This window comes from Hemicordylus capensis, chromosome 8, assembly GCF_027244095.1.
Source record: "Hemicordylus capensis ecotype Gifberg chromosome 8, rHemCap1.1.pri, whole genome shotgun sequence".
NCBI lineage: Eukaryota > Metazoa > Chordata > Lepidosauria > Squamata > Cordylidae > Hemicordylus > Hemicordylus capensis.
Genome location: NC_069664.1, coordinates 19,563,760 through 19,586,018, shown reverse-complemented (window position 1 = coordinate 19,586,018; position 22,259 = coordinate 19,563,760). Strand labels below are relative to the sequence as shown.

The window sequence follows — 22,259 nt, the reverse complement described above, 5'->3', positions numbered from 1 at the left end:
ATTTCATCAGTAGACCACCCAGCAGACTGACGCAGCCTCCAAAGCATCCGCAGACTATGCCTTTCTGCAACCCACCATTTCCATGAAGCCTTTGGCATCACACCTTTGGGGCTCTCGATAGGGAGGCCTATCTTGTCCAGCCTCCTGTTTCCCACAGTGGCCCACCAGGTGCCTTGGGGAAACCATACCGCCCGGAGATGAAGGCATCTCCCCTCTCCTGCTGTTGCTCCCCTCCAACTGGAACTTGGAGGCATCCTGCGCCAGGGATGGTGCTGCCTTAAGCACCAAATGCTGTCCTTCCCCAGGGATTCCCAGATGTTGTTCACTGCAACTCCCATAATCCCCAGCCAAAGGCCATTGCAGTTGGGGGTTATGGGAGTTTTTGGTTTTGTTTTTAATATCCCGCTCTTCCTCCAAGGAGCCCAGAGCGGTGTGCTACATACTTAAGTTTCTCCTCACAACAACCCTGTGAAGTAGGTTAGGCTGAGAGAGAAGTGACTGGCCCAGAGTCACCCAGCAAATATGATGGCTGAATGGGGATTTGAACTCGGGTCTCCCCGGTCCTAGTCCAGCACTCTAACCACTACACCACGCTGAGTTGTAGTCAACACCATCTGGGAATCCCTCTGAAAAGGAACACTGCAGGGGCCCCCCTTCTTTCTTTCTTTTTCTTTCTTTCTTTCTTTCTTTCTTTCTTTCTTTCTTTCTCGATGTAAACCGCTTTGAGAACTTTGGTTGAAGAGCAGTATATCAATAGTCGTCGTCGTAGTAGGCTGCTCTCTCGCTTCACTTGCTCTGTATATCAGCTGCTTTCCAATGTTTATGGGCCCTGATCCCAGTGGACAGGGTGCACTAAAGATCGGAACCGATCCTCTGACCCACACGCCCTCCCCGCATCAGCTTGAAAGCGACATGAACGCGCAAAGCATTTCCACCGTCAGCGACAACTTTGTTTTTCTCACATCGAAGCCGTTCTTGCGAGCAACCCAAATGTGAAACCGACAAAGAGGCACAGCTGTATGTCCTAGTTTTGTGTGGCAGGGAAAAATCCTACACACTGGTCGTTATCATGGAAACCAATAGTAACTCCCCCAAGGAGGTAAAGGGCCTGGATTTGAGTTTCATTTCTTCCTTAGCAACACCCAGCTGAATGTCTCACATCAGCACATGCTATTTTTAAACCCATCTCCTGGCAGGAAAAGGTACATATAATGGAGTAAATCACAGCCAGAGACGGTGTGAGTGGCTCTGCGCTCTCATGCGCACCAGTGCGCCATGCTGCCGCCATGTGGGAATCTCATGGTAGGTGGCCCGAGCACCATTCTCTGACTCGGTTGCCCCAAATGGGGAAGGTGAGGCTTGTGGGGCTATATAATATGACAGGGGTTTCCAACCTGTGGTACACCATCTATTGTTGGACTACAGCTCCTATCATTCCTTGCCACCATCAGTTGTAGCTGGGGATGAGGGGGATTGTAGTTCAGCAGCACCTGGGATACCACTGATTGGGAATCCTTGCAATATGACCTAGGCACCAAAAATGGGCTGAGAACCCTTGGCAAGGTTGCTGCCAGTCAGTGCAGACAATTCTGAGCTAGACGGGCCAATGGCCTGACTCAGTAGAAGGCGACTGCCTATTTTTCTGTGCTCTAATGCTCTTTTTTTAAAAGTGGTGGCAAGAATATTTATTTTGTGTGCAGCCTGCAGCAGGCACACACTTGCCCCTTTCTCTTGGAAGAGACCTGGTCTTGTGGTAACAAGTACCAATTTGCTAAGCAGGGTACCTGCTTAGGGTACCAGAACCTGGGTAGCCCAGATCCACTACCCAGGTTAAAAGTGAGGTAGGAGGAACCACCTACCTAATGGCGCAGTGGGGAAGAAACTTGCCTAGCGAGCAAGAGGTTGCTGGTTCGAATCCCCACTGGTATGTTTCCCAGACTATGGGAAACACCTATATCAGGCAGCAGCAATACAGGAAGATGCCGAAAGAGGCATCTTACACTGCGCGGGAGAAGGTAATGGTCAACCCCTCCTGTATTTGACCAAAGACAACCACAGGGCTCTGTGGTCGCCAGGAGTCAACACCAACTCGGCGGCACATTTTAGGAGGAAAACAGAGCCCGTTTTACCTTCTTTTTTGGTCGTCTGCACTGCATGCGGTTTTAAACCATTCCTGGGCAGCCAGCGGTTATTGCTTACCATAGAGCCCTATGGCTTGTGGTGCCAGGGAGAGGAGAGTTGCTACAGTTCTGAGGGCTGCCTCTCCATGACTCCCACCATGCATTGTGGTATATACATGGAGGCTCCAGCTCCCGATTTCAGCCTTGGAGGATGCCGCGGCAGCGTTCTTGTGGGCACATGAGCTGCGGAGCCAAAAGGAGGCTCTGGTCATCATGGGGTAGGAGCATGCCTACCCTCCAGCCCACCCCATAAGAACATAGGAAGCTGCCTTCTACTGAGTCAGACCCTTGGTCTATCGAGCTCAGATTGTCTACACTGACTGGCAGCGGCTTCTCCAAGGTTGTAGGCAGGAGTCTTCCCCAGTCTTTCCTGGAGATGCTGCCAGGGATTGAACCTGGAACCATCAGCATGCAAGTCCTACGGTGGGCTAGAGTCAGGACATCCTAAAACGAATGATGGGGAATGCCCACACTGAAATGCACTGGTTCCTTCCAAATGGCCATAGGAAGGCATGAGATTTTCGAATGGCTGTTGGCCATTTCTTGTCCTTCATTCTAGTACAGGGTTTCTTAACCTTGGGCTCCCAGATGTTGTTGGACTACAACTTCCATCATCCCCAGGCATGGCCTTTGTGGCTAAGGATGATGGGAGTTGTAGCCCAACAACATCTGGGGGCCCAAGGTTAAGAACCCTGTTCTAGTACATTTACTAGCGTCTACGTGATCCTTGACATAACAGAACCCTCCAAATTATTGCATCCAGCTGTGAGGGGTGTGGCCATTGGGATGGGTGTGGCTGTCGTAGTGGGCGTGGCTATGGGGGCTGTCATGGAGCGTGCCTGCACTTCTGAATCTGTGCCCATAATACTGGTTGTAGCTGCAATTGAACAAGGCAGAGACACATGGGAGGAGAACTGGTTTGGTGGCTTGAATTGTCCCCTTTGCTAAGCAGGGTCCGCCAGCAGGGCCATTCAGAAAGGTTCCTGGCCAGGAAGGAAGCTCAGGGGTGGTTGGCCTGGCTCCTGGGAGGCTGGAGGAGTCTCCTCCCTACTTGGCTGCACTGGCTTCTGCTGCTTGTTCTGGGGTAGAGGAATGAGTGGATGAGGCTTCTTTAAAGAATTGAAGCCTTTTAAGATTCAATTCACGCTCTAAGGCAGGCCTGCTCAACATAGCCCCCGCCCCCCGCTGTGTTTGGACTACAACTCCCATGATCCCCAGCCACAGTGACCAATAGCCAGAGATTATGGGAGTTGTAGGCCAACATCTGCAGGAGGGCCGAAGTTGAGCAGCCCTGCTCTAGGGCCACAATATGCTCGGAATATATTGCCTGACACTTTGCTGAAAAGTTCACTCTGGTGAAGTGGGCGTGAAAGGGAAAGCGGGAAATATTTTGGGGGGAGAGCCCACTAGAGTCCTTCCTGCTGTGAAAAAAGGGTTTTAAACATTCTTTACAGCCATTTCCTTCCGCCTGCCATAGACAGGATAGGGGTCGAGTGCTCATCTCCATCGTGTTATTTTCGGGACCAATCCCATTCCTGCCTCATCTAACCATTCAGGTCCCCTTGTTGCCTTGCATCAGGGACAGACGGGTTGACATCTGCTTACCTGTGTGCCAGGTGAGTTGTGCAGGTGCAAAGGGATGTGGTAGTCGTCCCGTGAATCAAATTCTTGCATTAAACGGAGATTGAGGCTGTTCTCACGAGCAGCTAAGGCCACTAAACCTGGGCTTGGCTGCCCAGGGGAAGTCGTGGGGCTCTCAGTGGCAAACCCAGCTAAGAAGCTGGGCAGTTAAATGAAGTTAAGGGAGTGACTGTGTGTCAGTGCCAGCTGCTTTATTTTAAAATATACATGGGATTGGCAAATCAAACGACTATAGAAGCAACCTTGGCACTGAACCACTTGCATGGTGCATTGTGGGATTTCCACGGGCCGGGCCTCCAAACTGCCTAGGCCATCTTGACCTCCACACTGCCTGGGGCAACAGCGGATCATCTGGGTGTTCGGTTCGTGTGCACAGCGGATCATCTGGGTGTTCGGTTCGTGTGCACAGCGGATCATCTGGGTGTTCGGTTCGTGTGCCCAGCCACGACACGAGGATAGTCTTTGGGGAAGGCTAGCTTCTCTTGCCTTCCCCACTGCACGTCTTCAAGCCCTCTCACTTGATCGTGAGAAAGGGCTCATTTTTTAAAATGGTATACAAGACTGTTCTGTACATCCTGCCAGGTGCTGTGCAAACACAATCGTAAACAAGATGAAAACACCACAAGAGTCCAATAAGATTTTTAAAACACGACTGTGGAAAAAAGCACTATACGCTTAATGCTCCCTTTTAAAAGATTAGCGCTATTATAGGATGCCACCGTGGGACCTCACAGCAGCCCTGCTCTGAATATGAATCCCTAGAACCCATTAGGAAACCGATCCTTCAGCCTATGATGGGACTAAAGGGACCTCTCAGCAAACCCAAAGCCAGCTCAACACACAGCGCAAGTGATGAGAAATGCTAGCTGTTGTTGACAGGCCTCAGGATTGGAGCTGATGCTTCCCCAGCTGACAAACAAAATGCTTTTAAAATATACATGGGATTGGCAAATCAAACTACTATAGAAGCAATCCGAAGCTTAACATCTCCCAGGAGTGACACTGGGAAATGAATCAGACAGTGATGGAAGTGAGTTACATATTTTGCCCGGCTCCCACATGCTTTGATTGATAAATGTGGGTGGAATTTTTTTTTTTGGGGTGGGGGGTGGGGAGTTGCAACAGGACATTATGTTTTGTTGGTTCTTCATACCTGCCTGCTTCCATACCACTGGAAGGGGGCAATATTCCAGACAACCATGATCTATGCTTCCAGCTCTGTGCTGTGGTGTTTTCCAACACTACAGGGAGGAGAGCTGGTCTTGTGGTGGCAAGTATGAATTGTCCCCTTTGCTAAGCAGGGTCCACCCAGGTTTGCATTTGAATGGGAGACTACATCTGTGAGCACTGTAAGACATTCCCCTTAGGGGTTGGGGCCTCTCTGGGAAGCACACCTCTATGCTTCCATGCAGAAGGTTCCAAATTCCCTCCCTGGCAGCATCTCCAAGATAGGGCTGAGAGAGACTCCTGCCTGCAACCTTGGCAAAACCGCTGCCAGACTGTGTAGACAATACTGAGCTAGATGGACCAAGGGTCTGACTCAGTAGAAGGCAGCTTCCTATGTTCCTAACCTCTCTCAGTCCAAGGGACACTTAGATTAGGGGAAAAAATGGGTCACACTGCCTTCCCCCAGGAAGCTTTCTTCTGCAGCGGCAAAGCTGCTGCATGGTTATTTATTTATTTATTCATTCATTCACCCTGCTGGTGCATTATGGAGCAAGGGAATTTAAACTCCTGACTTTGCAGCTAGTTTAGTCTGTGATGCACTGGGAAAGAAGCACTTCCTTCCCTGCGTATTATGGGATGAGTCAGTCACTCCCAACATGGGGGATGTACTGTAAGCTTCTGACTATGCAGCTAGCTCACTCCTTTATGCCCTGAGGAGGGGGCACTTCCTTCCCTGTGCGTTATGGGAAGAGTCAGCTTCAAAACTTAGGAAGTTTGAAGTCCTGGCTTTGCAGTTGACCTGCTTTTTTATGCACTGGGAAGGAGTCACCTCTTTCATAGTTCATTATGGGGTGAGTTCAGTTCCAAACATAGGAAACTCCCAAATTGTACAGTGGGGATGTGCATGAAATTCACATAAATTTGAATCAATTTGATTGGGAACCATTGAGATTCATTTGAATCAATTTGAATTCGGCCAACATTGAATTGAGTTGACACTAGATCCAGGGGTCATCCCATGAAATTGATTGCAGGGAAATCTAGGACCAACAAACATAAGTACTTTTTCACACAACGCATAATCAGCTTGTGGAATTCTCTGCCATGAGATGTGGTGACAGCCAACAATCTGGATGGCTTTAAGAGGGGCTTGGATAACTTCATGGAGGAGAGGTCTATCATCGGCTACTAGTCGGAGGGCTATAGGCCACCTCCAGCCTCAAAGGCAGGATCCCTCTGAGTACCAGTTGCAGGGGAGTAACAGCAGGAGAGAGGGCATGCCCTCAACTCCTGCCTGTGGCTTCCAGCGGCATCTGGTGGGCTACTGTGTGAAACAGGATGCTGGACTAGATGGGCCTTGGGCCTGATCCAGCAGGGCTGTTCTTATGAGTTCAGGTGAATTTGACCCATTTGATTCAAAATTGGCTGAATTCAATTTGAATTCAGTTTGAATGAATCTCCACTCTATTTAACAGTTCCAAATCGAATCGACTTGAATTCGATTCAAATTTGAATTGGTTCATGTGAATCTTGTGCACATCCCTAATTTGTACCCGACTTGGAGGCAGTCAACATGGCACACTGGCAACTGTCCTGAAGCACACTGGGAAATGCCACTGTAAAACACAACTAGGTCTGCAGGAAGTGTCCTAAGGAAATGATGAGCATGTCTTCCATTTGGAGCATCTTGATCCCCATCTCTGGATGCCAGCCAGCCAGCCAGTGATACCCAAGCAATGCAAGACTGCAAGGGGAGAAGCAAATGGAAGAATACAGTAAGAGACACCGATGGAAAATGACGGTGAGATAGACAGCTGAAAGTTGAGTCCCGCTGTCAACAACAAGCAGGACTGGAAAACACACACACAGTGAGGCTAGTAAATCTGTTAAATTCTGTAGGATGTTACAGAGGATAAGCTTAAGTTACCGGAGCTTAAGTTACAGGTGATTTGGCTTAAGTTACAGAAGGGTAGATTTCGGCTGATCATTAAAAGAAATGTCTATGGTAAGAGCAGTTTGATGAGGGTACTTTTTACCTGGGTGCAGTGTGTTCTCCTTCACTGGAAGTCCTCAAGCAGAGGCAAGATGGCCTTCTGTTGGGGATGGGGTAGCTCTGGATTTCCTGCATCAAGCAGAGGGCTGGAGGAGATGGCCTCCAATGATATGATTCTACCATTCGTACTGAAAAGGAGGGAGAGGTGACATAGCCCTGTCATAAGCATCAACATTTCGCAGATGGATGCATAGACACTTTTGCAATACCCCAATGAGGAAGAGAGGAAGCTGCCATATACTGAGTCAGACCATTGGTCCATCTGGCTCAGTATTGTTAACACAGACTGGCAGTGGCTTCTCCAAGGTTGCCGACAGGAGTCTCTCTCGGCCCTACTGTGGAGATGCCAGGGAGGAAACTTGGAGCCTTCTGCTCACGAGCATGCAGGTGCTCTTCCCAGATCGGTCCCATCCCCTAAGGGAATATCTTCCAGTGCTCAAATGTAGTCTCCCATTCAAATGCAAGCCAGGGTGGACTCTGCTTAGCAAAGGGGACAATTCACCCTCAACTATATTTTATTTTGTGTTATAATTGGTCTGTCTTGTCTGATGTATTTTTATTGATTTTTTTAAAAAACTGTTGTTTTGTTGTGAACTATCCCAGAGAACAGTTTGTTATGGGGTGGCTAACAAATAAAGTCCATTATTCATTATAACATTCCTATCCTGCTCTTCCTCCAAGGAGAGGAAGAGAATAGTGTCCATGGTTATGTTTATCCATAACTCTGTGAGGAAGGTTAAGCTGAGGGAGAAGTGACTGGCCCAGTGGCTGAATGAAAAGAGAGAGAGTTTTGTGGTTGAATGGGGATTTGAACTTGTCTTCCTGGGCCTAGTCCAGTGCTCTAACCACTACACCACAATTAAACATTGTGAAAGGCTCTGCTGATTTGCCTCCAGTTTTGTTGGGTTCAAGTTCAGGCTCAAGGCAAGCAAGAAATGTAGGTGCCGTTGTGGCTCATGTAGAAAACCTCTCTGAGCTGTTGTATGGATGTAGGTCCTTGCCTTGAATCGAAGGGGGATCTGGGGGGCATGGTATACCTTTTTAGGCACCTACTAAATTCCTTCATTATGCCTTTAAATATGGGACACCCTTCCTCTCCTTTGCATCTGGTCATCCTATTTTTTAATTCCTCCTACTGACCACCTTAAGTGTCACAGCGGGGAAATACTTGACTAACAAGCAGAAGGTTGCCGGTTCGAATCCCCGCTGTTACTATATCAGGCAGCAGTGATATAGGAAGGTGCTGAAAGGCATCATCTCATACTGCGTGGGAGGAGGCAATGGTAAACCCCTCCTGTATGCTACCAAAGACAACCCCAGGGCTCTCTGGGTGCCAGGAGTCAAAATAGACTTGATGGCACACTTTACCTTTACCTTACTACTGGCCATAAATAAATGTAACCTCCATGTTCAGGAGCAGTTTCTCTGAACACTAGTTGCTGGTCAGCAGCAGCTGGAGAGGACTATCACCTTCAAACGCTGCTTATGGGCTTCTCAGAAGGAGTTGGCTGGCCAGTGTGTGCAGCAGCATGCTGGGCCAGATAGCTCTTTGGGCTGTTCAAGCTTCTTATGAGTATCCTAAAAATGTAAAAGAAAATGCTGCAGCAGAGAGAATTTTGTCTAAGCCCTTTTTAAAACCATCCAAGCTGGTGAATGAGAAGAGCTGATACTTGGAATATTTTATTTAGCTATTTATTTATTTTGTTTTATTGCTAGTTTTTTTAAAAAATACTGCCCTTTAGTAAAACAATCTCAAGGCAGTTTGCAAAACCCTTTAAAACGATATAGGAAGCTGCCTTTAACCACATCAGATTCTCGGTCCCTCTAGCTCAGAACTGTCTACACCGGGGGTTCCCAACCTGTGGTATTCCAGATGTTGCTGAACTACAACTCCCATCATCCCCAGCCACAAAAAATGGTGACAGGCAGTGGCTCTCCAAGGTTTCAGGGAGGTGTCTTTTTCAACCCTACCTGGGAGATGCCAGGGATTGAACTCGGGGCCTTCTGCCCTGCCATACAGGTGTTCTACCACTGAATTGTAGTTGGTGTTCCTGGTGGACAAATGAAGCTACCTTATACTGATTCAGACCCTTTGGCCATCTAGTTCAGTACTGTCTTCCCTGACTGGCAACGGCTCTCCTGCTCTGACTGGCAGCAACTCACTTGTTTAGGCAGGAGTCTCTCCCAGCCCTATCTGGGTGTGCAAGAGAGGGAGGTTGGAACCTTCTGCATGCAGGCCTGCAGGTGCTCCTCCCAGAGTGGCCCCACCCCCTGAGGGGAATATCATGCAGTGCTCTCAAATTCCCATTCAAATGCAAACCCGGGTATACCCTGCTTAGCATAGGGGTGTGGACTGCATTCAAGCACACAGATGCTCTTCCACACTGAGCAACAGCCCCATCCCCATAATCAGGATATTGGCTAGTGCCCTGTTTAAGGAAGAACTGAGGCCTGGATTAGCAGGTGGGGTGACACCCATCAGGAATCCAGGGAGATCGTTCACACTGCCTTGAGGACACGGAGAAAGCGCTCTGTGTCAAGTTGCTCGGGGTTCCATGTGGTAGCAGCAGTGTGAAAAAAACAAGAGACCCATGCCACAAAACCAGGGAGGAGAGTATTTATCAGCAGCCATCTGGCAGAAAATAGCAGGAACCAGAGTCCCTGGACGCCCACACACCCGCTGTAATAGCTGTTTTCAAGTCAGAACGAGAGCCGGTCTCTCCTACACTTCCTCCTTCCAGTGGAGATGGCAAGTCCTGGATGCCTGCCCATGCTTCCCGAATGCCCTGCCACTTTCCTGCCTCCTCCTAACCCCACCGTTCTCTCCACTTCCTCTGCCCCAGAGGTTGAGCACAGCTCGTCCGAGCCTGCCGAGGAAAACATTCATGACTACTCAGGAAAGGACAGACATTTGGGGTTGCTTACAACATGTTCCTGTGAGTCCATCTCTGCCAGAATGCTTGGTGCTGCCTGATCCTTGATTCAGGCCTTTTCAGAAGAAAGTCTCCCTGAATTCCACAGGCCTAACTCTCAACCCCCAATCTATTTTGTGGTTTCAAAGCTTGCTTTTGAATTGGGATTGGCAGGACAAACCCGTAAAGCAGGGTCCAGCAACCTATGGCAAGGGTGTCGAAAGCAGCACAGGAAATAATTTTTGAGCAGCAGTCACATAGAACATAAGAACAGCCCTGCTGGATCCAGCCGAAGGCCCATCTAGTCCAGCATCCTGTTTCGCACAGTGGCCCACCAGATGCCGCTGGAAGCCACAGGCAGGAGTTGAGGGCATGCCTGTGGAGGAGAGCTGGTCTAAGGGAGGAAAGCTGGTCTTGTGGCAGCAAGCATGAATGCCCCCTTTGCTAAGCAGGGGCCATCCTGGTTTGCATTTGAATGGGAGACCAGCAAGGTGTAGTTCACCCCTGCTAACTGAGCAAAGAGGCACCTGTTTAAAATGGCGATTCTCTTTACTGAGCAGGGGGAGAGCAACTGGCCCTATCCAGCCCCAGCACAGCATCCCTCCAGTGGCCGTTGCTGGTGTCTAATGTTTGTTTTCTAGATTGTGAGCCCTTTGGGAACAGAGGCCCACCTTTATTTATTTTTATTTCTCTATGTAAACCACTTTGGGAACTTTTGTTGAAAAGCAGTATATACATATTTGTATTAGTAATAGTAGAAGGTCCCAGGTTGAACTGTGGGCTTGGAATCTTGTAGTAGCAAGCATGAGTTGTCCCCTTTGCTAAGCATGGTCTGCCCTGGTTTGCATTTGAATGGGAGACTACATCTGTGAGCACTCTTAAGATCCCCTGCCTTAGGGGATGGGGCCACTCTGGGAAGAGCGCCACCTGCATACTTGCATGCAGAAGGTTCCAAGCTCCCTCCCTGGCAGCATCTCCAAGATAGGGCTGAGAGAGAGTCCAGCCTGCAACCTTGGAGAAGCTGCTGCCAGTCTGTGTAGACAATACTGAGCTAGGTGGTCTGACTCAGTATAAGGCAGCTTCCTCTGTTCCTAAGATGGACCACTACAATGTCCAATGCCTACCTGTTGATATGTCTCTGCCTGTTGAAGCAGGCAGCAGACATCCAGGATTGGTGGTGGCGGCCTCTCTGGCTATGCCGTGAATGTGCACACACTGAAAAATTGAACATGCACATGTGAGAGAGAGAGAGCCAGATAGCTGGCACAGCCAGAGAGACTGCCCTTGCCAAGCCTGGATGTCCACTGCCTGACAGGCAGAGACACACCAGCCAAAGGCAGGCAGCAGGCATCATAGTGGCTGGTGTTCCTCACATGTGTCTTGTCTGCTAACTGAGCAAAGTGGTGTCTTTTAAAGAGGTGGCTTTCTTATATTTAACAAGGGGAGAGTAACTGGCCCTGTCCAACCCCAGCACAACATCCCTCCAATGGCTGATGCTGTGGGTGTCCTCTTCATAAGGAGCCCCTGGTGGCGCAGTGGTAAAACTGCCGCCCTGTAACCAGAAGGTTACAAGTTCGATCCTGACCAGGGGCTCAAGGTTGACTCAGCCTTCCATCCTTCCGAGGTCGGTAAAATGAGTACCCAGAATGTTGGGGGCAATATGCTAAATCATTGTAAACCGCTTAAAGAGCTCCGGCTATAGAGCAGTATATAAATGTAAGTGCTATTGCTATTGCTATAAAGCTTGAAGAAGACTGGTCTTGGGAAATAAGCTAGAAGCATGAAAAGGAGCCCTATTTCAGTGGCAGAGCCCCTGATGACCGTGCCCTTGTTTGAATTTCCCAGGAAGGGCTGGGGAAGATCCCTGTCTGAAACCCTGAAGAGATGCTGCCAGTATGTGCTGCAGGCAGTACTAACCTAGATGGACCAATGGTCTGATCTGGGATAAGGCAGCTTCATCTTTGTAGAAACCACATCCTTCCTCTCCAGGGAGCTTGTACAGGGAGCTGTCTCTGGTCCTGAACAGGCAAACCAAGCCCTGCCCACTCAGCTTGGTTAGGCTATACAGGACTTGGGAAAGCTCCCTTAACAAGCTCCCTTGTGGTTTAAGTTGTACAGCACCTTGGACAGCTCGCTCTATGAGCTCCCTGATTGGTTAGGTTGTACAGCACCTTGGACAGCTCCCTCTACGAGCTCCCAGGTTGGTTAAGCTGCACAGTACCTGGGACAGCTCCCTGTACAAGCTCCCTGGGAAGGAAGAGGTGGCTTCTGCAAGGATCTCAGCTCAGTCCAGCATAGTAGCAGGGCCACTGACTGACTAAGCAATTTCCCCTTAACTAACAACCAGGCAGGAATTTACACAGCAGAGCTATGGCTTGCAGCCGTTCATTGTGGCATCACTAAGTGGCCTCCCGGTGCACCCTTAGTCTTCTGTGCCGGTGGTTTACCAAGGGGCTCTTGGAAAAGTGTGGAGCTGTGGCTTCTGGTTCTTAGACACACACTACTCCCGGGAGAGTTGAGACCAGTTCCTTAAAACCCTTATAATAGTCACTTGGATAAAATGTATTTGGAGGCCCAAAATTGTGCAGCCTTGCCCTAAGGGGAATATCTTACAATGCTCACATGTAGTTTCCCATCCAAATGCAAACCATGATGGACCCCGCTTAGCCAAGGGGGGAATTTATGCTCACTACCAAAAGACCAGCTCTCTTCCCTTTTAAGAAATGGGTGTCCTGCCCAAATGAGGAAAACAAAAAGGAACATAAGCTCTGGTAAAACAAAAATAAGTAGACAATCAGGTAAGCCAAAAAAACGTGAGGAGCGTTCTGCTAAACTTATAAAGGCCAACAACAACAACAAATGTTTTTAAATGCATGAGAAGCAGGAAATCAGCCAGGAAGGCAGTTCCATCATGAGACAACAGATATAAAGCATTACTGAATGGTAACCTGCAAAGAAGATAAGCAAATTCCTTGCATCAGCCCCCACTGTGGAAGATGTTCAGCAGACAGCGTTACTTGAACTGCTCCTTATCTGATCGGATCCTCTTACAAATCAGTAAGTAGGTAAAGAACACAAAGCAGAGGGTAGGAAAAACTGATCAGCTTTCACAAGGCAGGGGAGGAAGTGAGATCTCCAAAGGATCTCTATTGGGACTGGTGCTATTTAGCTTGTTCTTAAATTGTCTGCAGTCAGGTCAGGGGTGAACCAATCTAGGGTCACTAGCCAATAGGTGCTTATAATGCTCCCACAAATGCAACTGCAATCCAAGCCATACTCTGAAGTGTCATCACTTTGGAAGCTCCCAGAAGAATAGCATTTTCCTAGCTCAATATGGCACAGGCTGATATCTGGGAACATGCAATTTCTCCAGGAGCAATTGCTTTGAGGCAGGACACTCAAGACCCTGTGCAACAATTACACATTTATAGTCTTAGAACAGAGGGGCATAGGAAGCTGTCAGACCATTGCATCCATCTAGTTCAGTATTGACTACTCTGACTGGCAGCAGCTCTTCATGGTTTCAGGCAAGATTTTCCCACAGCCCTACCTGGAGATGCTGCCAGGGATTGAACCTGGCACCTTCTGCATACAAAGCAGATGCTTTTTCACTGAGCTGTGGCCTATTTCTATTATAAACGGATTGTCTGGAATGACCATTGCAAGATTCTTCAGCAAAGGTCAAACTGCATTGGAAGCATCCTTTTGAACTGAGTCATTTTCTCTTTCTATCATTCTCTGCACCGCCCCCCCCCCAATCAGCATTACCATTTTCTCTAATTAGGAGAGATTATCTCAGGCGGTGGTCTTTCCCCATAGAAATAAAATACCATGCTTTTTTATGCTGCAAGACTCTTGTCATTTGCCCTATAAAATGCAGATTTGGCACCAGGAGAAGAAGATATTACACTGAAGGCTGAAACTGATGTAAAAACGAACATGTGAATTCTGCAACACCCAGCCTGAAGGAGCTCTGGACAAGGGGAAGTTTATTTGTTGTCTATTAACCCTGCTAACTGAGCAAAGAGACACCTTTTAAAGTGGTGATTCTCTTATATTTAGCAGGGGGAGAGCAACTGGCCCTATCCAGCCCCAGCACAGCATCCCTCCCATGGCTGTTGCTGGTGTCTACCTTATGTTTCTTCTTAGATTGTGAGCCCTTTGGGGACAGGATCATTTTATTTATGCATTATTTATTTTTCGTTGTAAACCGCTTTGTGAACTTTGGTTGACGACTGGTATATAAATATTTGTGGTAGTAGTATTAATTTGACTTCTCCATGGCCGGGCCCACTGATGAGTCTTAGTCAGCTCACCAATCCATCTCGCTCAGTATTTGTCTACCCTGACTGGCAGCAGTTCAGGCGCCAGATTGGAAGATGTGGTAGACTGCTCTCTGCCTTCTCATTGCTTTCCCCAAATATTCCACATGAGATGCTCCTCCTCCTGCTCCTCCATCATCTTCAAAAGGCAGAGGGGAAGGGGTGGGGGCAAAGGACATGTGGAGGAGTTGAGTGCTGGGCTAGAGTAGAATGCCACTCTAGCCCGGAACTCTATTCTCCCCCTCCACACTTCCTTTTGCTCCCTGCGGCTTTAGCTTTGGAAAAGGCCAGAGAAGTGCTTGTGGAGAGGAGGAGCAGGAGTGGTGGTGCCAGAGCTAGCATGGTGCCAAGTGATTAAGGATGGGAAGGAAGTAACACTGCTGTGCTGGGAATAGTAGAAGTGGAAAGGGTGGGAAGAGCTTGGGGGGAAATGTAGGGTAAAGTAAAGTTGTGCCGTCGAGTCGTGTCAACTCCTGGTGCCCACAGAGCCCTGTGATTGTCTTTGGAGGGGTTGACCATTGCCATCTTCCGCGCAGTATGAGATGATGCCTTTCAGCATCTTCCTATATCGCTGCTCCCCGATAGAGGTGTTTCCCATAGTCTGGGAAACATACTAGTGAGGGTAGGGAAAAAGCTGGGGAGATGAGGAGGAGGGAAAGTGGCACATTCTATAGGCCATTGAGCAGGTGATGGAAGGCCAAGCTGGCAGCTTTTCATGCTGCTTCAGGCACCTCTGGGGGACTTGGGCAGGCCCTGAGTTCCTTGTGAAGGTTGCCTGGAAAGGATGTGCACAAATTCAGAATGTGTGAGCGCATTTCCTATACATGCGCATATCATTAGTATCCACAGCTATAGGAGATGCTTTTTATTTATACCGCAAGTACACACATCTCCTCAAGCACTTTACACATCAAGCACTTTACACTTCATGCACTCATGGCACGTGTGAAAGCCGATATGGCCAGCTCCAGAGGGTGGCAAGCTGGTGCAGACGCCGGGCCCCTGATGGCAACAAGAAACTGACTTAGGAGGGCTGAAAGCAAGCAGGGCAAGATTTTTCAAACAAAAGCACCATCCAATATTAGGTTGCCCAGGAGTTTACAGACATGGGTCCCCAAATGTTGTTGGAGTACAACTCCCATTATCCCTATGTGCCCAGAGATGAGTGTGTGTGCGCCCGGAGATGTTAGACTACAGTTCCCATCAACACCTGGGGACCCAAGTTTGAGAACCCCTGATATAACGAATATGAGCTCAGTAAGGCAGAGCACCACAGAGATGGAGGAGTGGTGCAATGGCTTCCCCCATCCCTACCCTGCCTGCCTGATGCTCTTCCTCCACAAATGATGGCTTTCAATTGGGAACCAGAAGTTCAGGGTGCCTTCCTGCCTTTTCTTTCTCTCTGAGCTCCCTTTTCCCAATAAGAGCAAGTATGGCCCTGTTGGCTCCGGCCCAAGGTAGTCCAACATCCTGTTTCCCACAGTGGCCGACAGGGTGCCTCTGGGAAGTCCACAAGCAGGAGATGAAGGCATGTCCCCTTCTCCTGCTGTTGCTCCCCTGCAACTGGTATTCAAAGGTCTCCTGCCTCTAAGCCTGGAGCTAGCCTCTAACCATCAGGACTAGTAGCCACTGATGGACCTGTCCCCCATGAATTTGTCTAAGCCTCTTTTAAAGCCATCCAAGCTCGTGGCCGTTGCCACATCCTGTGGCAGAGCGATCAAGCAGGGCACCGAGAAAGAAGACACCAGCTGGGGGAAGTATGCAGACAAAAGGCTCACTATCACTCTTTCTTCCCTGCAGTGAGAAGACATCGATGGAACATCCAGCCACGTTTCCGATTGGTCCTCTGAACAGCACTCTTCGGCTTCCAGAAGAACAATCCCCATCCCACAAGCCTGATCACAGAAGAGACACAATGCTATCCTGCTTCCCCCTTGGACTGCCTTTTGAGTTAGGGCCCGCCGTCGCCACAATCCCTTCTTAAATACAATGTTGACATTCTCCGTCTCCTCTTGTAGCACAGACCCTCTGCCCCTTCTCTGCACGCATCAGCTCTTCCGCTCCCAGAATTTTCTGTACACACACACACTCAATTTCTTTGTAGAACCGCGAGCCTGCCGTATATCTCTCCATTTCTCCCACCCACCCACTTCTGTGTTTTTCCTTCCCTCTCACCCACCGGTCCTTTTGAACCTTCTGGCATTTCCTGCAGAGAGTCCTCATTCTAAGCAGGGCAGACAGTAAGGACAATGCCACATTTTGCATAGCTCTGCCTTGTAACCTTTCCCAGCAATGACCAACAGAGACTGGAGACAGATGATAGTGTTGGTATGACAGAGGCACTGTTCTCCCTACTGTACATCCGACTGTAGCTGGTCTAAAGAGGCCTGAAGACAGACACAATAGTCTTAACAGCACTCACAGTTAATTTCCCATGTATGGTGGGATCCTGTCTTAGCAACTTGCATATCCACCCACCCACCCATGAATGACAAAACAAAGATGGCTTTAAAACTCTTCAGTTAAATGTTTCGGCTTTCACCTTCCTAGGTAACATATTTATCACTTCAGTGACTACTTCTTGTGCATCACTGGGAGCTAATGTGACAGTTTTAAGAATGCCGAGAATGGAAGAATTCCCAGGAAGGTGGCACAAATTAAGTGTTATAATCCAGACTGAGGTCATGGAGTGTTCAGCCGTTACATGTATAGTTTCAGATCGCCCCCGTGTTTCTTCTAACATCCTTGGATTAGGTTACTTTGTGTGTGTGTGCAGAGATAGATGTGTACACACACACACACACACACACACACACACACAGACAGAGACACCCTACACACACAGACACCCTACACACACCCTACACACACACACACACACACACACACACACACACACACACACACACACACACTCTCTCTCTCTCTCTCTTCACCTTCTGCAAATAAAATTAAACAATTTAAGAACAGTTACAAAGCTATTCCAAGAATGGTGGGGGCATATAAATTGATGATGTTACAGGCACTAACCAATTGGTGCCCATCAGAGCTGGTTCTCCCCCTCCCCCGACATCCTCAAACTTGCAGAAATGTTTCCCCCAAACTCACTCCAGGACAGAAATATGTATGAGTTTTCAGTGAAGGTATGATCAAACCACCACCTCCACCATACTTGAAACGTTACGTCTGTCTGCATTCCAGGTTGTGCTGGTTTTTGAGAACACGAAACGCTTGCAAAACCTGTTTATCAGAGGCCAACATATGTGCTCTTTTCTCCTACCTTTTTCAACGTTCCGAAAACTATTGCCTGTCTCCTGCCAGAGAACAAAAACCCCGTTCCTCCAGTGCAACTTGATGTTCCAGAAAACTCTTTCCTTGCATGCCGCATGCCGATCAATTCCTTTGCATCCAACAGCTTCTGAAATTCCTTTAGCAAGTTTGTGTAGCCAACCTCCATTTGTTAATCGAGTCTCTCCTCCCCGACTGTCCTCATTCATCAGTAATTCCAGGTTGAGATATTCATTCTATCAATATCCTCAGTTGTTTTCATGGTGCAGTGAATTCCTTTTAAACAAACTTCTTAACAGTAGCTGTAGGACAGTCATTAACTCTCAGGTACTTTGGATCAGTGGATTGCAGTGATCTCTCCATTTCTCAAGTTCCACCATCTGCTCCCTGTTATCAGCATGCAGGTTCTCAGTTTGCAAAGGATGCTTTTGACCATCCACCCACCCCTACAATCATTCCCCCTTGCATGTTGCTAAACTTGGTCGATCCAGGACTCACAGGGTTGGGGAACGACCATGCACTTCTGTGGATTCTTGTTTGCCTTTCAGCCTTGCAGCTAATTCAGTTACTGCTGTCCAATTGGCTGTTTAGTCCCACACTTCCTTAACCTCTCCCACAAATTTTGCTTTGTTAATTACAGTGAAAACTCTGCTTTTTAGAGATAGGGCCTATGGTTGCGTCCTGTTCTCTAACTCAATGTTTCCCAACTAGGGATGTGCATGAAACGATTTTTGTGATTCGATTCAAGTTTGAATCAAATCAGCCTGATTCAATTTGAGCTTGAATCCTCTTGCTGTGTATCTGGGGTCGATTCAATTCAAATGTGATTCAATTCAAATTCAAAAGCCTTATTTTTAAGGGCTAGGGGGCACCAAAGTGGGCTGTGCAGTAGGGCCCCATGGGTGCCAACTAACCCCCAACCCTCCAAAGGAATCGGGCAAAGGGGTGAATTTTAAGGAATTTTTATGTGTTGTGGATTCCTGTTTTGAATTAACTTCTTCATGGGGAATACCTATGAAGAAGTTATCTCAAATTGAGAATCCACACCAAGAAGCAAGGGAGCTCATCAGCAAAGGAACCAGCCAGAGTGGTAGAAACATCCAGAGGGCTGACACTGCGGAGACAAAATGGTGACTCGAATTGCCAAATCGATTCAAGCTCAAATTGAGAGCTATTCAATTCTACCTTGAATCTAGTCAGTGCCCAAAAGGGTGATTCGATTCAAGGTCCAATCACTTGAATGGACCAGATTCAAGTTGAATCAATTTGGCCACAAATCAATTCACATATCCCTATTCCCAACTTTTTTTTTTTTTAATGCCAGCTACCCTTACATTTAAAAAAAAAACAAACACACCCCAAACACCAGGGCATATTATCCCCCCCCACCAACACAGACAAATCCCCCCCCTTTTTTTTTTGATGTGGCAAAGCTGCCGCATGATTTTTACTAATGAATTTATTTTCTCCTCTTTATTCTTGTATAATCTGTATTCTTATGCCCCCACACCCCACCCCTGCGTTCCTCATAAGAACATAAGAACAGCCTGCTGATGATCAGGCCCAAGGTATATATATAGTCCAGCATCCTATTTCCCACAGTGGTTCCTTTTCCTCCAAGGCTGGTGATGGCCTGTAGTTCTCATAGCCATCGAGAGATCTGTCCTCCATGAATTTGTCTAAGCCCCTCTTAAAGCCATCCAGGCTGGTGGCTGTCACCACATCCTGTAGCAGAGAATTCCACAGGTTAATTATGCACTGTGTGTGGGTGTGTAGGGGAAGTGTCCTGGACCTGATTTGCCCCTTATACACTGCAAAGGTGCAGTGGATGAGCGAGTCCACTTAAAAAGCAGGGAGCTTAATACCCCACTTTTGGAGTCGACTCGCTGGCTTATGGACGGGGAGGAACACGGTCTTCCCAGTGCATTATGGTTGAGTCAGCACCAAACGGGGAGCTTAAATGCAGAGGGAGTCAGCACAGCACATTGGCCACCAGTGTCCCCTGGCATAGCTGTGCGCTGTGGCATGTTGGCTACAGAACCACCACCCTTAGCAGGTCAGTCGCTGGACAGAAAATGCAGTTCTGGTTTCTTCTGCCCTGCTCCCCAGCTGTCCATTTCTTCCATGATCGCTCTCCTTTTGACCCACAATAAAGAGGTGAACTGAGAAGGGAATGGGGCCAAGGAAGGCCTGCACACCATAAGATGTGGGGCCAGATCCTGCCTGCAGGGACTTTTTTTTTTTTGCTGGCCCCAAGGTAGGAATATCTTGCAACAACAGCAAGAGCCATGGAGATCTCTTGGCTTGTCCCATTGATGAGCAGCAGTGCTTCCATCTAGTTGGCTCCTTCAGACCAGATCTCCCCCCCCCGCCCCACCCCGCCCCACTCGCCCCATCCACCTGGCTGGCCTCATCCTGGGCCAGAATCCATTGACACCATCCCTCGCTCTTTCCCCTTTGCTTACCTCCCAACCCACTGTCCCTCGCTTTCATTAATATTTTGAATAATTAATTTAAATGTAATAATTAGCATGAACATTAAGCTGAGCTGAAAATTAAGCTCAGCCCCACATACCAAGTCATGGTAGGTTCTGGCCCATGGGGCACTTGAGCTGGGCATCCCTGGGCTAAGGGGAGGTCAGCACAAGAGCAGCAGAAGCAGCATTCACAGCAGCTGGGCTGTTTAGAGGGAGACAGTCCTTCCGGGTTGTAACAGGACTGGAGAGCCACACTGAGAAACCAAATCCCCATGAAAAATAACCAAGAGGCATCCAACATGCAGGAGCCTTCCCTGATCAGTCAGCTACATTTGCATCATGCCTTCCCTTGGCTTGTGAATACCCCGCCCTCCTTCCCTTCCCTCTCTGTCACACCCCACCCTCTCCAGCCTGCCTCTCTCTGCATCCACATAGGTGGGAGGAGCGTGTGCAGTTGTCTTTCTTAATATCCCTTTGGTTGTGCATGTGATTTCTTCTAACAAGATGGAATGTTAATAAAGGAATGTTACTATGAAATCCAGAAAGCTCTGATCCTTGCTTCCATCTTGCAGGCATCTCCGTCAGTGGACGTTCAAGGCCAGCGTTGGGTGGATTCAGCTATTGTACTGTGCAAGGACAGAAAATGGGTATTGGGGCAGAATTTACTATCCTGGGAATCTCAGGGGAATTTCCAGACATGAGACTTAGTATTGGGATTTGCATCATTAATATTGTTGCAAATAATAACAAAACAAATGCCTGCATTGGACTCAGTGCTCATTGGCGTGACAATAACCGCTCTTCTACATGAACAGTATCCAAATGTGTACATGGAAGCAACAAGAGGCTTAAAAGCAATTCAAGACTCTTTGGTGAAAATACCCTTGTGTATATAAAGACATGGTTCTAGTCCTGAGAGCTGGTCTTGTGGTAGCAGGCATGACGTGTCCCCTTAGCTAAGCAGGGTCTGCCCTGGTTGCATATGAAAGGGATACTAGAAGTGTGAGCACTGGAAGATATTCCCTTCAGGGGATGGAGCTGCTCGGGAAAGAGGATCTAGGTTCCAAGTTCCCTCCCTGGCAGCATCTCCAAGCTTCCTGCCTGCAACCTTGGAGAAGCTGCTGCCAGTCTGGGTAGACAATACTGAGCTAGATGGACCTATGGTCTGACTCAGTATATGGCAGCTTCCTATGTTCCCAAGTCCCAAATTATACACAGCATTACATTACGTCAGTAGTCCTGATATGCTTCAGTTTTCTTTAGTAAATAGCAACCAGGGCAAACCTCCCCAAATCAGAGGCATGGCAGTGGGTAATTAAGTTTAGCCACTAAAAGAACGCAGTGTCAATAGTGAAGAGTTCTGATTACCTGGACACAGAATCTATTTTTTAACCAAATCTTGCTTAAAAAAAAATTGTGTGCGGACCCAAAAAAGAGCTCCACTCTGAAGCCTGGGATTGCTCAGCCCTAGAAGATGAGATGTAATAAGAATGAGACACCTGTTATTGGCCGAGTAGATTTCTAATTCACTTTTCAGTACAAAATTCTCAAAGTGAGGGACAAGGTTAACACACAATGTGCAATATAAAATCAGGAAAATCAAACTACAGTTGATTGAGGACAAAACGCCTGAATGAGTAGAAACGTTTGCCATGGACTCAGACCCTGAAAACGTAGAGGAAAGGGAAGACAGGGCCTCCCAGAAACACCCATCTTGCCAGACTCCCATGGAAGAGGAGTGCCAGGAACCACGGCTGTCAGTATCTGCTTTGCCCAAGCATGTAACCCTGTTCCTTTCCTTTGGCTCTGAGGATTTGTCCTCACTGGAGCCCTCTGCATTGCAGAAGGCCACTCCACCAGTACCATCACACAGCCTGGGGCAGTAGGAGGTTCTCCAGCCCCATTGGAGTCAACACCTGAGGAACAGGGAATAAGTGCCTTTAAATGGCAACAAATTACCTTGGTGGCGAGAGAGGATGGAGCTAGCTAGGGGCAGACACCTAACTGCAGCATCATTGGCTCCAGACATCTGCTGGATCTCCTTCACTACTGCTTTGAGTTGCCTTGAACGCAGCTGCTGATTGCCCACTGGGAGCTAACCAAGGTCCTGATTCTCTGCCTCTAGGCTGCCCTCATCTTACCAATGCCTCTGTGGGATTCCTGCTGGAACCCAACAAAGCCTCTTCAAAGAAGCAAGCTCCTGATCTGGCCCACTGAAA

The 22,259-nt window shown here is 48.2% G+C and overlaps 1 protein-coding gene across 1 annotated transcript in view; it reads left to right on the top strand.

The window, feature by feature from the left end:
- The window catches only part of NRGN (neurogranin), a 41,317-nt gene extending 20,740 nt beyond the window's left edge, over positions 1 to 20,577 (top strand). The window contains exon 3 of the mRNA XM_053269765.1: positions 16,076 to 20,577. The gene's annotated coding sequence lies outside the window, so the exon portion shown is untranslated. The remainder of the gene's footprint in view (positions 1 to 16,075) is intronic.
- The last annotated feature ends 1,682 nt before the right edge of the window (positions 20,578 to 22,259 follow it).